Here is a 15092-nt window from a genome sequence, read left to right as displayed (position 1 = left end):
CGATAACCACGAGCTGAACATTTGTCTGGGTTTGTATAATTTGCAAATTATTTGATTATTTAATTCTCCCCCCCCCCTCAGTAAGTGTTAATCAGCACTCCTGCTGGTGGTCCTTAGGGTTGTTACCATGGAACTTGTACATGATTTTAAAGATGTAGCTGAGATAAAGGGAGACACCTGTGGGTGAGTTCTTTCCGTGATCATTAGCATAAACCCTCACAGGCCAATTCCTGCAACATTGTGATAAACTGCTAGAAACAGAAATACTTGACACAAAACATGGTGGGAAGGCTTAAATTGTTCCGGGTCTTTAGCATATTTTCACATTGGTATTAAGAATGTTAGAAATAATTTAATCATTGCCTGATTATAGCGATGTTAGGAGTAATGAAATCCTTTGCCTTATTACATATGGACTCATTCAGAGCCTCATTATTTATTTGGCAAGCATTAAGCATCAAATCAATTTAGTCAGATACTTGAAAATGGGAAATTCAAGATGAAAGTTAAAGTGAAGATTAAGAGGTAAAATTGAAACTACTTCTAGCAGCCACAGAGCAATTTCTTTTGCAAGCCACCCACCCCTTGAAAGTTTAAATGCGGGAACGGGGCAAATGGTAGACTCCATCCCAAAGAAAGGATTTTTTTTTCCTCCCATGTGCATTTGCCAAGGTCAGATGACATAAGAAGAAGAGGGTGATAACTTTGATTTGTAGCTATGAACATACTCTGTGCTTTTATGCAACTGATTGTTATTGGAATGGATTCCACTTCCAGCTCAATAGAAATGGGAAGAAGGGAAGTACAGGCTAATCACTTGGGAACTGGTAGCTTCATTTTGCATATGACAGTGTACTGATATTAGTAGGATGCAGTCATGTATTCAGTAACGTTCCGGTGTGGGAATTAGAGCAGTGGCCACATCAACGATACATATTTTTATATGGCAATGTGCAGGGGGAGGTGTCCCACCCCACACTAAGTTGAGGCTGGAGATGCTGCCATCGCAAGCAGCTATCTGGTTGCTCCTTGTAAGGAAATTTTCTAATGTATTGATCCATGATAATAATTACTGGATTGGGTCACAGGAAGCTGATGAAGCTCATTGCATAATGGAGAATAATTGCCATTAAAGTCATACAGGAAGCCTTAGGGGGGAAATAACATCTTCCTTTTGAGTGCAGAAGTGATTAGAAGTTGAAGAACCAAAACTATCCTAGGGCAGTACTGCAATTGGTTTTCCTGTGGCTGTCTTACACACAAGATCACGATATACATGATAACACAGACAACCAGCCTGGCCTGGCAGTGGCACAGTGGATAGAGTGCCAGCCTGGGATGCAGAGGGCATAGGTTCAAAACCTCGAGGTCAATGGCTTGAGCACGGGCTCATCGGCTTGAGTGTGGGCTCATCAGCTTGATCACAGGGTTGCCTGCTTGAGCGTGGGATCACTTACATGACCCCATGGTCTCTGGCTTAAAGCCCAAGGTCACTGGCTTGAGCCCAAGGCCGATGGCATGAGCCCAAGGTCACTGGTTTGAGCAAGGGGTCACTCAGTCTGCTGTAGCCACCCCCCCTTCATCAAGGCACATGTGAGAAAACAATCAATGATCAACTAAGGTGCCGCAATGAAGAATTGACGCTTCTCATCTCTCTCCCTTCCTGTCAGCCTGTTCTTATCTGTCCCCCTCTCTGATTCTCTCATGAAAAAAATAAAAACCATAGACAATCAGTGACAGATGACAGAAGCTGGACTTCATTCTAGTCTTTCCAATTAAGATAAAAAAACTAGACATTTAGACTGACCGTTGGAAATGTGTCAGAGCATTAACCACAGGAAAAAAAAAAAGGTGTTATGTTTATTACTGAAAGGAACATTGTTTAGTACAGGAACAGAAGGAATATATATATATATATATATATATATATATATATATATATATATATATATTTAGTATTGTTAACTGTGAATGGCACCAGATGTTCCTGGCAAAGTTAGACCTCAGTCCTTAGTTTGGCTAAGAAAGAATTCAGAGCCAAGAACTGTAATTATAAGAGAAAGTTTATTTAGAAAGTCCAAGAACTAGAAGTGAGCCAGCTGGGCGGCGTGGACTCAGGAAAAAGAGTTACAGATGCAAAGGAAAGGCCCTTGGAGCCTAGGGGAAGGGAAGCGAAGACATGTGCCTTGGGGAAGAAAGGGGGTGGGGAAAGGCGTGGCTGGCTCAAGAGAGAGGGATGCACTGGAGCCTCAACTTAAGGGGTTTTATCTGTTCTCTAAAGGTGGGACTTCAGGGGAGGTCTCGGGAGGATCTCAACAGACTATTCATCAACTTGACTCGATGTGTCTTTCTCAGGGGCATGGTTTCTACCGACTGGTCAGTATTACGGTGGGAGGCCAGTCACTGGTCGTCATATCCGGTCCCCACATCAGCCATGGTGTAGCTTCAGCTGGCTTTGTTGCTTTTTTGGGCCTGAGGCTGAAACACAACTGAGGCCTAAATGTTATCTCTAATGTGACCGAAGTCTGTCTCTGTGTTCAACGGACTCAGGCTTTGTTCCTAAGATTATCTGATGTGGGCCAGAACCTCATTGTCCTGGGGATGTCATGTAATGCTTAAGGGAATGGTCGTGCGAGCGCTTATATGGGGGTCTTTGAAGCCATTCTCCAGCCCTACCGTTCCTCCTCTAAGGGAGTCTAAACCACATAACCAGAAATATAAAATTCGGAGCAGGGGAGGAGGGGCAACTCCATGACTGGGGACATGCTAGGGGTGGAAAGGTCACCCTCAGGGTAAGGTCCTAGCCTATGCTACTTGTTTTCCCAGTTTTGCACGTTGCTAGGCACCTGGGGCTTCCGTTCTGGTGACCTTTTATAGCCAGTCTATTGTTCCTGCTCTGCTTTTGACTAACTGCCTACCGTAACCATATCGAGGAAATGGTTCAAAACAAAACAAACAAATTTTTTTAAAAGACTTCAGGAAAAAGTATTTAAATCAACACTCTTATGGGGCCGGGCACTGGGTTAGAAATATTTTATTTTTATTTATTTATTTATTTATTTTGTATTTTTCTGAAGTTGGGAATGGGGAGGCAGTCAGACAGACTCCTGCATGCGCCCAACCGGGATCCACCCGACATGCCCACCAGGGGGCGATGCACTGCCTATCTGGGGCGTTGATCCATTTTGGCCGGTGCCATTCTAGCGCCTGAGGCGGAGGCCATGGAGCCATCCTCAGTGTCAAGGCCAACTTTGCTCCAATGGAGCCCCGGCTGCAGGAAGGGAAGAGAGAGACAGAGAGGAAGGAGAGGGGGAGGGGTGGAGAAGCAGATGGGCGATTCTCCTGTGTGCCCTGGCCGGGAATCGAACCGGGGACTCCTGCATGCCAGGCCGACGCTCTACCACTGAGCCAACCAGCCAGGGCTAGAAACATTTTACATCCAGCATTTCATACGCTCCTGTTAATAACAATTTAGGCTGTAGAAAACCCAAATATTCTAGATGAGGAAACAGACCTAGGCAGACTCTATCACTCTGCTCTAAGTCGCACTTGTTGGATAGAATTAACCTGGGTGTAAAAGCTAACTGAATCTAAAACTCATGTTTTTTCAAAATTGCTCCATTGGTTCACCCAGCATGTACCGGCAGGTAAAATAAACCCTCCCTCCCCCCAAACATCACCCAACGGCACAGGCTCCATCCTGGCGCGCTGCGCACTCTCTGTGAGCTCGCTGGAGAGCCCGATGGAGAAGCACTGAGGTCAAGCAGCTTCTGTGAAGCGACCCCAAATTCAATAAACAGTCACTTAATCTGCTGAAGTGGTGAAAGTGACTTTCGTCTCAGTCAGCAGTGAATCAATTTGTCCCCACTGGAATTTTTTTTTTTTAATGCTCAGTTGTTACCAGTCAGCTCACTAGCAAGTCAAGAGTGTTCAAAGAGAAAATTCTTTTAAAATCTGTTCTATTTTTTTTTTTAACTTTTTATTGATTTGAAGGGGGAGAGGGAGAGATAGAGAAGCATCAGTGTGTCGCTCCACCTAGTTGTTTCATTCAGTTGTGCACTCATTGATTGCTTCTCTGGGATCAAACCTTTGACCTCAGTGGGCAAGGACAATGCTTTATCCACTGGCCCACCCGGCAATAGCTTTAAAAATCTGTTTTTGTTTCGCTTAAAGTTTTCTTGAAGGTCTTATATAAAAGGAGACAATACCAATGGAAAGAGAGGGAACTAATTTGTTCTTTTGCAGAGGTTTAATATTTTCACCCCCTGCCAGTCCCTGTGTGATTTTCAGGAAAGACCTATTGACTTCTTAAGCAACTCAACATGATTGGGCTGCCATAGTATCTTTATCGTACCAAGATTTGCTCCCTTAATATCCAGGTTAAAATCACACAGTCATCCACGAGCATCAAACATAGAACACAGAGTATCTAAATGTTCTTTGGCTCTTAGAATTCAATCCATATTCTCAGTGCCTTTGTGGATAATCCTTTTATTCTTAGGAATTTTACAAGTGTCTGTTTTATTAAGATTAAAATACACTTGCTACTCTGATAAAGATTTGCTGGTCCATGTGATCATAGGATCTGAATCAAAATAATTGTTTTTCTTTTTTTAATTTTAATTTTTTGATTTTTTGAGAGAGTGAGAAAGAGAGAAAGAGAAAAGAAAGAGAGATCGACTTGTTGTTCCACTTATTTATGCATTCATTGGTTGATTTTTGTGCCCTGCCCAGGGATCAAAGTTGCCACCTTGGCATATCAGGACAATACTCTAACCAATGGAACTCCCTGGCCAGGGCTCAGTTTTGTTTTATATATTTAAACAAAGATTCTTTTGCAAATAAGCGACATCCCATTGGTAATGACACTGAGCCCTTCTAAACCATAAAAGTTAGCAGTGCTGTGGGCATATTGGAGGAGGAAGCTGGCACATGGCATCTCTCCAAATATTATATCAAGAGGGGTATATCCCCCTGGCCGGTTGGCTCAGCGGTAGAGCGTCAGCCTGGCATGTGGGGGACCCGAGTTCGATTCCCAGCCAGGGCACATAGGAGAAGCGCCCATTTGCTTCTCCACCCCCACCCTCTCCTTCCTCTCTGTCTCTCTCTTCCCCTCCCGCAGCCAAGGCTCCATTGGAGCAAAGATGGCCCGGGCGCTGGGGATGGCTCCTTGGCCTCTGCCCCAGGCACTAGAGTGGCTCTGGTCGCAGCAGAGCGACGCCCCGGAGGGGCAGAGCATCACCCCCTGGTGGGCAGAGCGTCGCCCCTGGTGGGCGTGCCAGGTGGATCCCGGTCGGGCGCATGCGGGAGTCTGTCTGACTGTCTCTCCCGTTTCCAGCTTCAGAAAAAAAAAAAAAAAAAGAGGGGTATATCTAGGAAATAATATTATAAAACACAGGTTAAAATGAGTCATAGATTTTGCCAGCAGGAGGACCTAGTAAAGAGACTGAAACAATTACAGATAGACACATATTTAGTTTGGGGTTATAAAAATTGGTAGGCGATACAGGAAGTTCTGCAGTGTTTAAATATTACCCAATAAACATTAAGAGCTGCTGAGGCATTGCCTGCGTGTGGAACCGAGGCAGCGAAGGAAGAGAGGATGTGCTGACACCAATCAAGGAAGTCGCTTGGGCTGTTTAAAGGAAGAACGGTCCAGAACGAGGAGACGGCCGGGAGGAGGTGGCGCCGCGGGAGGCAAACGGAGAATCGGAAGCCCATGAAAACAGTGTGCGGGATGAACCGCTAGCACAGAACGGAAGGAGGAGCTCCGGCCGTCGCCAAGTGTCTGAGAACACAAGAGAAAGACCCGCATTTCCATTAAAAAAAAAAAAAAATGTGTTCTTTTATGTGAATTATTTATTTTTCTCATTTTGCAAGGTTTTGCAAGGTCATCTTGCTCGTAGACACGAAGACAGGTCACGCAGAACCGCCGTTTCCTTTTTATTTTGGAGGAGGGCCAGGTGAAGGTCTAATATTTGGCAAAGGGGTTGCATTTCCTGCCGTGAAAATTAATCTACATGTCCCGCTACCCCACTCCATCCTACGCCAGTGTTACATTACATAACATGCTTCAGCTATAGAATATATATCTATATGTATCTGACTGATTTACAATCATCAACCACATAGATGTCTTGGGTCCCCAAAGTGTGGAGGAGAAATATAGAAAGGAAACGTATTAGTATGTTAGTGACAGAATACCATCATCTAAAGAGATATTTTAGAACACTATGCCAGCTTCAGAGTACATACCATAGCCTTTCCATATTCACGTAACCCGAGAAGGGTTGTATAAAAGTGAGTCATTTGAATCTTCTAGCTATATCTATTTGTAAATGGGAATGCTCCATGTGTAAGTCCTACCGATGTGAAGCATGACATGATTTCTTTCATCCTAAAAAAAGCCTCTTCTCTGGACATCATTTACTTCTCCAATTACCCTACTCCCCTTTACAGAAAACACCTTAAATTCACAGTCTCTAATTCCTCTTCTGTCATTCTCATCTTTTCCAGCTTACAATTGTGAAATAAAGCACACTTACACAAAAGTGTGCAACATCTAAACGTATAGCCTAACCAATCGCTGTAAGATAAACATCAATGTAAATATCACTCAGGTTATGAAATAAGGTATTTCCTGCAGCCCAGCACCCCCATCTGCATTTTGATATCAATGCCTTTGCTCCCACATATAAGTAATCAGTGCCTTGATTTTTATTTGGTTTATCTCTGTAAAGCCAGTAGCCGCGGCCACCATCACAGCCACCTAGCTTTTGCTGGTTTGCATTTGATCCGGACAGATGGTAATGAAACTGCGGAGCCAAGAACTGGTGGGCCATTACCATTATTCCTAGCTCACACTCGGCAAGCGAGTAAACACACACACACTGGGTTCCCAAACCCACTCATTCAGCGCTCACAAAGCTACTGACACATCCAAATTTTCCTAGAATCAAAGGTTACTACCAGTCTTATTCACCTCTGGTTCCCCATCTCCCTTCTCCTCTCTGCACAAAGTGGCTTCTCCCTCAGCACCCATCATCTTGACTGACTCCTCTTCTCCAACCACGTGGCCTCTCTCCCCTGTAACAACGTGGTCTCCTCCTCTCTACAACAACATGGTCTCTCTCCCCAAAATGGCCTCCTAGCTCCTCTTTTTAAAACATTTTGGCTCAGGCCCTGGCCGGTTGGCTCAGCAGTAAAGCGTCGGCCTGGCGTGCAGGGGACCAGGGTTCGATTCCCGGCCAGGGCACATAGGAGAAGCGCCCAATTGCTTCTCCACCCCCACCCTCTCCTTCCTCTCTGTCTCTCTCTTCCTCTCCCGCAGCCGAGGCTCCATTGGAGCAAAGATGGCCCGGGCACTGGCCCGGGATGGCTCCTTGGCCTCTGCCTCAGGAGCTAGAGTGGCTCTGGTCGCGGCAGAGCGACGCCCCGGAGGGGCAGAGCATCGCCCCCTGGTGGGCGGAGCGTCGCCCCTGGTGGGCGTGCCGGGTGGATCCCGGTCGGGTGCATGCGGGAGTCTGTCTGACTGTCTCTCCCCGTTTCCAGCTTCAGAAAAATACAAAAAAAACAAAAAACAAAAAACATTTTGGCTCGAAAGTCCTCCCCCAGCACACATTAGCATAACCAAGCTTCTTCCCAAGCATGAAAGGCAATTAACTGTATCACATGAGAGCATCATCATATGAGCAGCAGCCATTTTTAACAATAAGAGTGAGCAAAACCAGAAAATACAGACTTTACAACTCATTTGACCAACAACCTACTTGCTTTTTAGAGCAGTCCACATAATTATGCTTCTCTAAACAATGTATTTTAACTTTTTCTGTTTTTGAACATCATATATGTTGAAAGATGAAGGCTTCCATTTCCCTCAACATGGTATTTTTGAGATTCACCCAATCTCACAATTGAAATTGAAGGTAGTTAAGGTTCTTTTTGTTTTCTGCTTGTATTTAATTTTTTCAGTATATCATAATGCATATAGCTTGTTTCTTATAGATAAATATTTGAGTTATTGACAAATTGTTTTCTTTTTCTTTTTTGTGGCACAGACAGAGAGAATCAGAGAGAGGAACAGATAGGGATAGTCAGAAAGGAAGAGAGATGAGAAACATCAATTCTTTGTTGTGGTTCCTTAGTTGTTCATTGAATGCTTTCTCACATGTGCCTTGACCAGGGGGGCTACAGCAGACTGAGTGACCCCTTGCTGAGCCAGCGACCTTGGGCTCAAGCTGGTGAGCCTTGCTCAAACCAGATGAGCCCGCGCTCAAGCTGGTGACCTCGGGGTCTCAAACCTGGGTCCTCTGAGTCCCAGTTCAACACTCTATCCACTGTGCCACCACCTGGTCAGGCTACACCAAACTGTTTTCCAAAGTCCCAATTTACCCCTCTCCCAGCATTGTCTGAGGCTTTCTGTTGTTCCACATTTTTTCCAGAATTCTGCACCATCAATTTATTTTTCCCCTTTAACTAATCAGATAGGTGTGTGCCAACATTACTCTGAGATCTTCATTTTCCTTTCACTGAGCATTTTAAAATTTGATACTTAAATACTTTTTAAAGGTAATTTTTTTTTCACAGAGACAGGGAAAGAGTCAGAAAGAGAGACAGATAGGGACAGACAGACAGGAAGGGAGAGATATGAGAAGCATCAATTCTTCATTGCAGCTTCTTAGCTGTTCAATGATTGCTTTCTTATATATGCTTTTACTGGGGTGGGAGAGGGGGGCTGCAGAAAAAATGAGTGACTCCTTGCTCAAGCAAGCGACCTTGAGCTCAAGCCAGCAACCTTGAGCTCAAGCCAGCAACCTTGGGCTTCAAGCCAGTGACCTCTGGGCTTCAAGCCAATGACCATGGGGTCATGTCTATGTTCCCACGCTCAAGCCGGCGACCCCTTCCTCATGCTGGTGAGCCTGCGCTCAAGCCAGATGATCCTGCGCTCAAGCCAGTAACCTCAGGATTTCAAACCTGGGTCCTCCAAGTCCCAGTCTGACACTCTATCTACTGCACCACCACCTGGTCAGGCTAAAGATAATTTTAAAAGGTACAAGGGCTACAAATTGGCCTTAACTTCCATAAACCCAGGATCCTGTCTGTTTTGTTTACCACTGTCCACTGCAGGGGATGAGATATGGTAAATGTTTAATAGCTATTTTTTGTTCTTGAATGAACATACAATCATGTTGTGACAACTTATTCCACTTGCTTCCTGCCCCTGTGCAGCCATAAAGAACATCTGTAGGTTAGTGACCCCAACCAAGCACTTTCTACTTCTCTCTGGCAATGTCTACATTAACCTTCTAACAAATGGATCAGAATAAATAGATTAGTATTAGAATGAGGTATCACATTTATGAGTCTAGTACAGTGCAGCTTATTGGTGAGAATACAGAAATATCTGTGCATTTAAGAAACCTGAGTGTTCTGGCCATTTGTCGAGGCATTGCATACCGTCTCTGGTTCCTTACTCTCTGAGTGGATGGACGCCAGGAGTCTGTGTCCGTCTCCCACAGGGGAGCCTAGTTGGTGTTATCATCGGAGGCATGGGGAACGGACAAACAGGCACACTTACCCTGCAATCTGCCCGCGAAGTGCTTTACAGCTGCTAAATGTCTTGCAATCAAAACTGAGTGACAGTAAATGTTTCTTTCAACACTTCTCAATTCAACAGGTGAGATTATATTGTGTGGTGGCTATTGTGTAGGACTGGGTTCCATCACCAGAGAATGAGATGAGGCTCAGCATAATTGCATGTGAGATGGTGGTTGGATTTGCTAGTAATTCAAGACCTCGTGAATGGGCCCAGCCATTTCTGGCATTTTGTCACAGGCTTTTCAATCTGTGTTTATCTTCCCCCCCGGCCCTTTCATGTCCTATGAGTGGAGAATCCCTTTCTTGTTTGAAGGGAAGGAAACACAATAGTAAGCTCTAGACCCACTTTACATTACTTTCACAGGGTATTAGCGACCAAGGAATCACAGCATTGCTAAATTCTTCTGTTGTTACCAGAGAAAGCAAGAAACTCAGGTACCTAGATCGAATCACAGTTTGGGGGCTTTTTTCCCCTCCAAAAGCATTTTTTTATTAACCCTTTGAATAGTGAGAGTTTTTTTCATGCTTTCTGACCCCGGGAGTGAGTTTTTTTCAAAAAAATGAAATTAGTTCCAGTTATAATTTTTTTTAACGCAAAATCATGTTTGTTTGATAACCAATTTATGGAAACAAGAATAACATAATACATTTAGTGTAAGTTTAAAGAACATACATTTAGTTTAAGTTTAGAGATGGACATGTACGATCATACTCTGGATGGTCAGGAGGCACGAGGATGTCCATGAATGTTCTTACTACTCAATGGGTGAAGTGAGAAGCTGGGAGGCAGAGAGACAGATTCCCACATGCACCCCAACCAGGTTCCACTTGGCAAGCCCCCTACAGGGTGATGCTCTCCCCATTTGGGGCTGCTGCTCTGTGGCTTGGCAACCAAGCTATTTTAGCTCCCGAGGCAAAGCCATGGAGCTATCCTCAGCACTCGGGACCAATTTGCTCAAACCATTTGAGCTGTGGCTGCAGAAGGGGAAGAGAGAGATGGAGAGAAAAGGGAGAAGGGGAATGGTAGAGGAAGCAGATGGTAGCTTCTCCTGTGTGACTTGACTGGGAACTGACCTCTGAACCTCTACACGCTGGGCCGATGCTTTAATGCTGAACCAACTGGTCAGCCTGGGCCTCCGAAAGCATCTTGTAAAGTCAGTTTTAGAAGGAGAGGATGTTAATTTTACATTAGTTTTCAATTAGTTCAAAAGCAGGAAACGTGAATAATGAAACAGAAATTGCCTCTGGAACGAGCAAAAGCAGGTGCTTGTCTCAAAATATTAAACGGCATCTTTGTGGGCATAGCTTTGGACTAGAGGCTAGGAGGTCTGGTGTGTTTGCCTTGGTTGGCCATTATCTAACCCTAAGACAGTAGGTAAGATCATTGTACGGTATGTATTTCACTTTCTCTCTTTGTCAAATGGCAATGATATTTTATATACTGCTACAGAGTTTCCTATGAAAATCAGTCTGCTAATATACGACGAAATGCCTAAGAAAGTGTTATGCAACATGCAAACAGCTGGTATCACGCAGACTCTTTTGTGTTCCCAGAGCATTGTGCTGTACCTTATACATAAGTTACTCAGGCAGACCAAGTCGCCAGGGCTAGCGAATTTCCCCTTGTGAACCACTTACAAATTGTGTTATGACCTCCACAACAGCAAAGAGTAGCTCGTATATTTTTGGCTTCTCTGGGTGCTGAGTATCAGGGTACTGACCAATGAAAGACTAGTCAAACTTTAAAAATGTTTTGAGATGAGCAAGAGGAATGGCTCAAGATAGACATTGAATATTGACTATAATACAGTTCCTTGTCTTCATGGATTTTGTAGAGTTTAGTTGATTTATATGTATCAAAATTAAAATTTTATGTCTCCCTAAAATATTCTCCAACTGCAAATTCTTATCAAAAGTCCCACTCTCCACATCCTGCTATCCTTTGTGTCTTCTTCCAACTTCAGCAATCATTATTACTGTACTTGTTCTTACCCCACTGAGATCCCTGCACCTTCAACCCTTTACTTCTCTCCATCAGCCTCACCTAAGACTCTCTCTTCTACCCCATCCAGGTTCGACTTCACATCAACCATGTGGACTCTCCCTTACAATATTCTCAACTTATTTCCACTGAGATATTGCCAATCATTCCAACTGTCTTCATGCTTAGAGAATGTGGCCTAGGTCAGTGGAGGAAACTGGAGCATCTTAGAACCATTAGAGATGCCTGGTCTCTAAACCCAACCAAACCATCAACTTTGCCTTCTACTCCATCTTTCTATGTTTCCTTAGCCAGTACTCCCATCCCCTGTCCAGGGTAATGATGATCAACTTTCTTGTCCATTTCAAATCTATCCTATAAACTCGGATCTTTCTCTCCAACTGCACAACAGAGATAGACCATGTTAGAGGAGAATTATGTCAGTGTTTGCTATAATTCTGCACACCTACCTGTATTTACTTCTGAATTGCCAAACACTGCCTCTTCATTGTCTTGTTCCTATTAATAGAATATTTAAACATAATTGAGTGACATCAGCAACATAGAAAAAATATAGGTACCTGTATGAATGCCTAACCCCAGATATTTGAAATCAGAATCTCCAGGGCAGAAACCAGCCATGTTTTTGAGATAATAAAATACTTGGTATTTGGTGATAGCGACCTTCCCTTTTGAGACCCCATGATGGTCTCAGAATCCTTCTCAACAGAGAGATGCCAGAAGTATCGGCAATCAATCAGAATTATACCTTGAGTTGAGATCTTTCTGTAATTCTTACAGGACTCATACTACTTCTCACGGTGATTCTTTAGGACATAGGCTTGAGTAATGGAGGAGAGAGGGTTGGGTAAACAGACATGAATTTGAAGATACCCTTGAGAAAGGAAAGAACAAAAGAAATGGTATAGAGCAGGGGTCCCCAAACTTTTTACACAGGGGGCCAGTTCACTGTCCCTCAGACCATTGGAGGGCCGGACTATAAAAAAAACTATGAACAAATCCCTATGTACACTGCATATATCTTATTTTAAAGTAAAAAACAAAACGGGAACAAATACAATATTTAAAATAAAGAACAAGTAAATTTAAATCAACAAACTGACCAGTATTTCAATGGGAACTATGCTCCTCTCACTGACCACCAATGAAAGAGGTGCTCCTTCCAGAAGTGCAGCGGGGGCCGGATAAATGGCCTCAGGGGGCCGCATGCGGCCTGCGGGCCGTAGTTTGGAGACCCCTGGTATAGAGGAAAGATTCTTTTTTTTTTTTAATATTTTTTATTTATTCATTTTAGAGAGGAGAGAGAGAGACAGAGACAGAGAGAGAGAAGGGGGGAGGAGTAGGAAGCATCAACTCCCATATGTGCCTTGACCAGGCAAGCCCAGGGTTTTGAACCGGCGACCTCAGTGTTTCCAGGTCGACACTTTATCCACTGCGCCACCACAGGTCAGGCGGAAAGATTCTTGAAATAAAGGGAGAACTGTAGCACGGGAGGCAATAGTGGAGGGGAAGCCAGAGAAGGGGGAAATTTAACAGCATAATAGACAGATGGACTTTGGACAGAAGTCCAAAAGAAAGGGTGATTTTAGCGACTATAACTTTTAAATACAATCACATTCGTTTATATTCTCAAACTGTATTAAGCTCTGTCATAGGGGGCCCAGTGCTTGGTTTTAATAACAGCATGATGGCAGAAATTTTTCTAACTGGTCTTATTGAAGAAGAAAGAGGAGACAAAGAAATTCTTTCAAATTGCTTCAACTTAGGGTAGTATTCCCAAATAGGCTAAATTTAAGAAATCTGAAACAATTTTGAGAATTTTTGAGGTTTAAAAATATTATTTTAATGGGTTTACTACAATTAAAACAAAGGCCTCTCAGCCCCACATATTTTCTTGCCTTTAGAAAGTCTCTTTTTGATAAATGAGATGGCCTAGGACCGACGAACTGCTTCCCTTTTTTGAGAGGAACAGGAGCTTTTATGGGAATAGCCATAATTTTTATTTCTCCAAACTACTGTATGCTTGAAACTTCAATAGATCCAAAGGAATGTATTAACAGAAGTAACCAGAGAGCCCTAAATGTATTTCTAATAGCCCCATTTAATAAATACCTCTTCTTTGTCCATCATTTCACAAATATTTTGAAAGCTTGAAGCGTCTCATTTGAACGGATGTTTTCAGTGCTAGAATTTGTATAACTCTGCTGTCACCAACAGGTTGCTGTGTGAATTAAATGTGTTCCTCTCGGTATGTTCTCATTCTATCCGATAGTTAAAAATCAAGAAATAAACTATACTGTTATTCTTCTTCAACTTGAGATGCTCTGTAGAGAGCAATTAGGCATTAATGTATTACATCTGGGAAAGTAATTATTATTTTTTGATTTGCCTGAAGAGGATAGTGTGGACATATATCAGCCAAAGAGCCATTTGTATTTTTCCCCCCTCCGGCAGCAGATTTATTTCTCCATTAAATGTAGAAGGATCATCAATATCCACTACATGGCTTCAATTAACTGAGCATTTTGTCAACCACTGCTATTTGCCAGCTGCCAGACATACCCTACAAAATAACAGAGAACCTGTCCTACTTTCTCATCTTCCTCCTCCATCAAACAAAAGAAAATAGAATGACGAGAGGATGTCAAAGCTCAAGCCTGCCACTTAGTTGGCATCTGCTCTCCGAGAGACATTTATTTATACAAGGTGGTGGAAAGGAAGAGCTGGTGGAAAGGCAGGAACACAGCGGTATTAAGAGTGTTCCCTTCCCCCTACCTTATTCCGTTGCCAATGACCTCGGTGCCTGTGCTTCCCAGACGGTCTCAGCGTCACCTAGGCATGAAAGGAGAAGGATTCAGAAAGGATTACCCTATGCCAAGGACAGAACTACCCAAGAAATCTATTAGTCAACCACAAAATAACACAAATAGTTCATTAATTACAGTCCCGCAAACCACTTTGTTAGCCTTTTATTTTTTTTAAATAATCCAGACTGTTTTTTATTATTATCAATTGTATATTATTTCCCAAGGTTTTATTAAACCTAAAATACCTCAGATGAAAACAGAGCTTTACTTAAAATATGTATTTCACTTAGGTTCCTCTTTTAAACAAACAAACCAAAGGAATGTGAAGGAATTTAGGATCACATACGTGAGAGAGCATTGAAGGGAAGAACAGCATTATGTTTATTAAGGTACATTCAAGCGCAGTCCATATGTACAGATTGACTTGGACTGTCTCAAAGAACTGCACTATTTTTTATCTTCATATCCAACCACCTACAACATGCTTGGTAAAGTGCTGGACAGTGGGATGCAGATCTTCACTTTTAAGGCTGCTGTCTAGTTTAGAGTTTGTGAAGACCCAAGTGAATATTTATAATACAGGGGACAAGTGCCCTAATCGATGTGTGTGTGTGTGGGGGGGGGGGTTGAAGGAGGAAGGGAGGGGGAGATGGCAGAGAGAGAGTTTGTATGAACTTGGAAATGAA

The sequence above is a fragment of the Saccopteryx leptura genome, chromosome 6 (genome assembly GCF_036850995.1).
Source record: "Saccopteryx leptura isolate mSacLep1 chromosome 6, mSacLep1_pri_phased_curated, whole genome shotgun sequence".
Lineage (NCBI taxonomy): Eukaryota > Metazoa > Chordata > Mammalia > Chiroptera > Emballonuridae > Saccopteryx > Saccopteryx leptura.
This window is presented reverse-complemented; position numbering follows the sequence as displayed.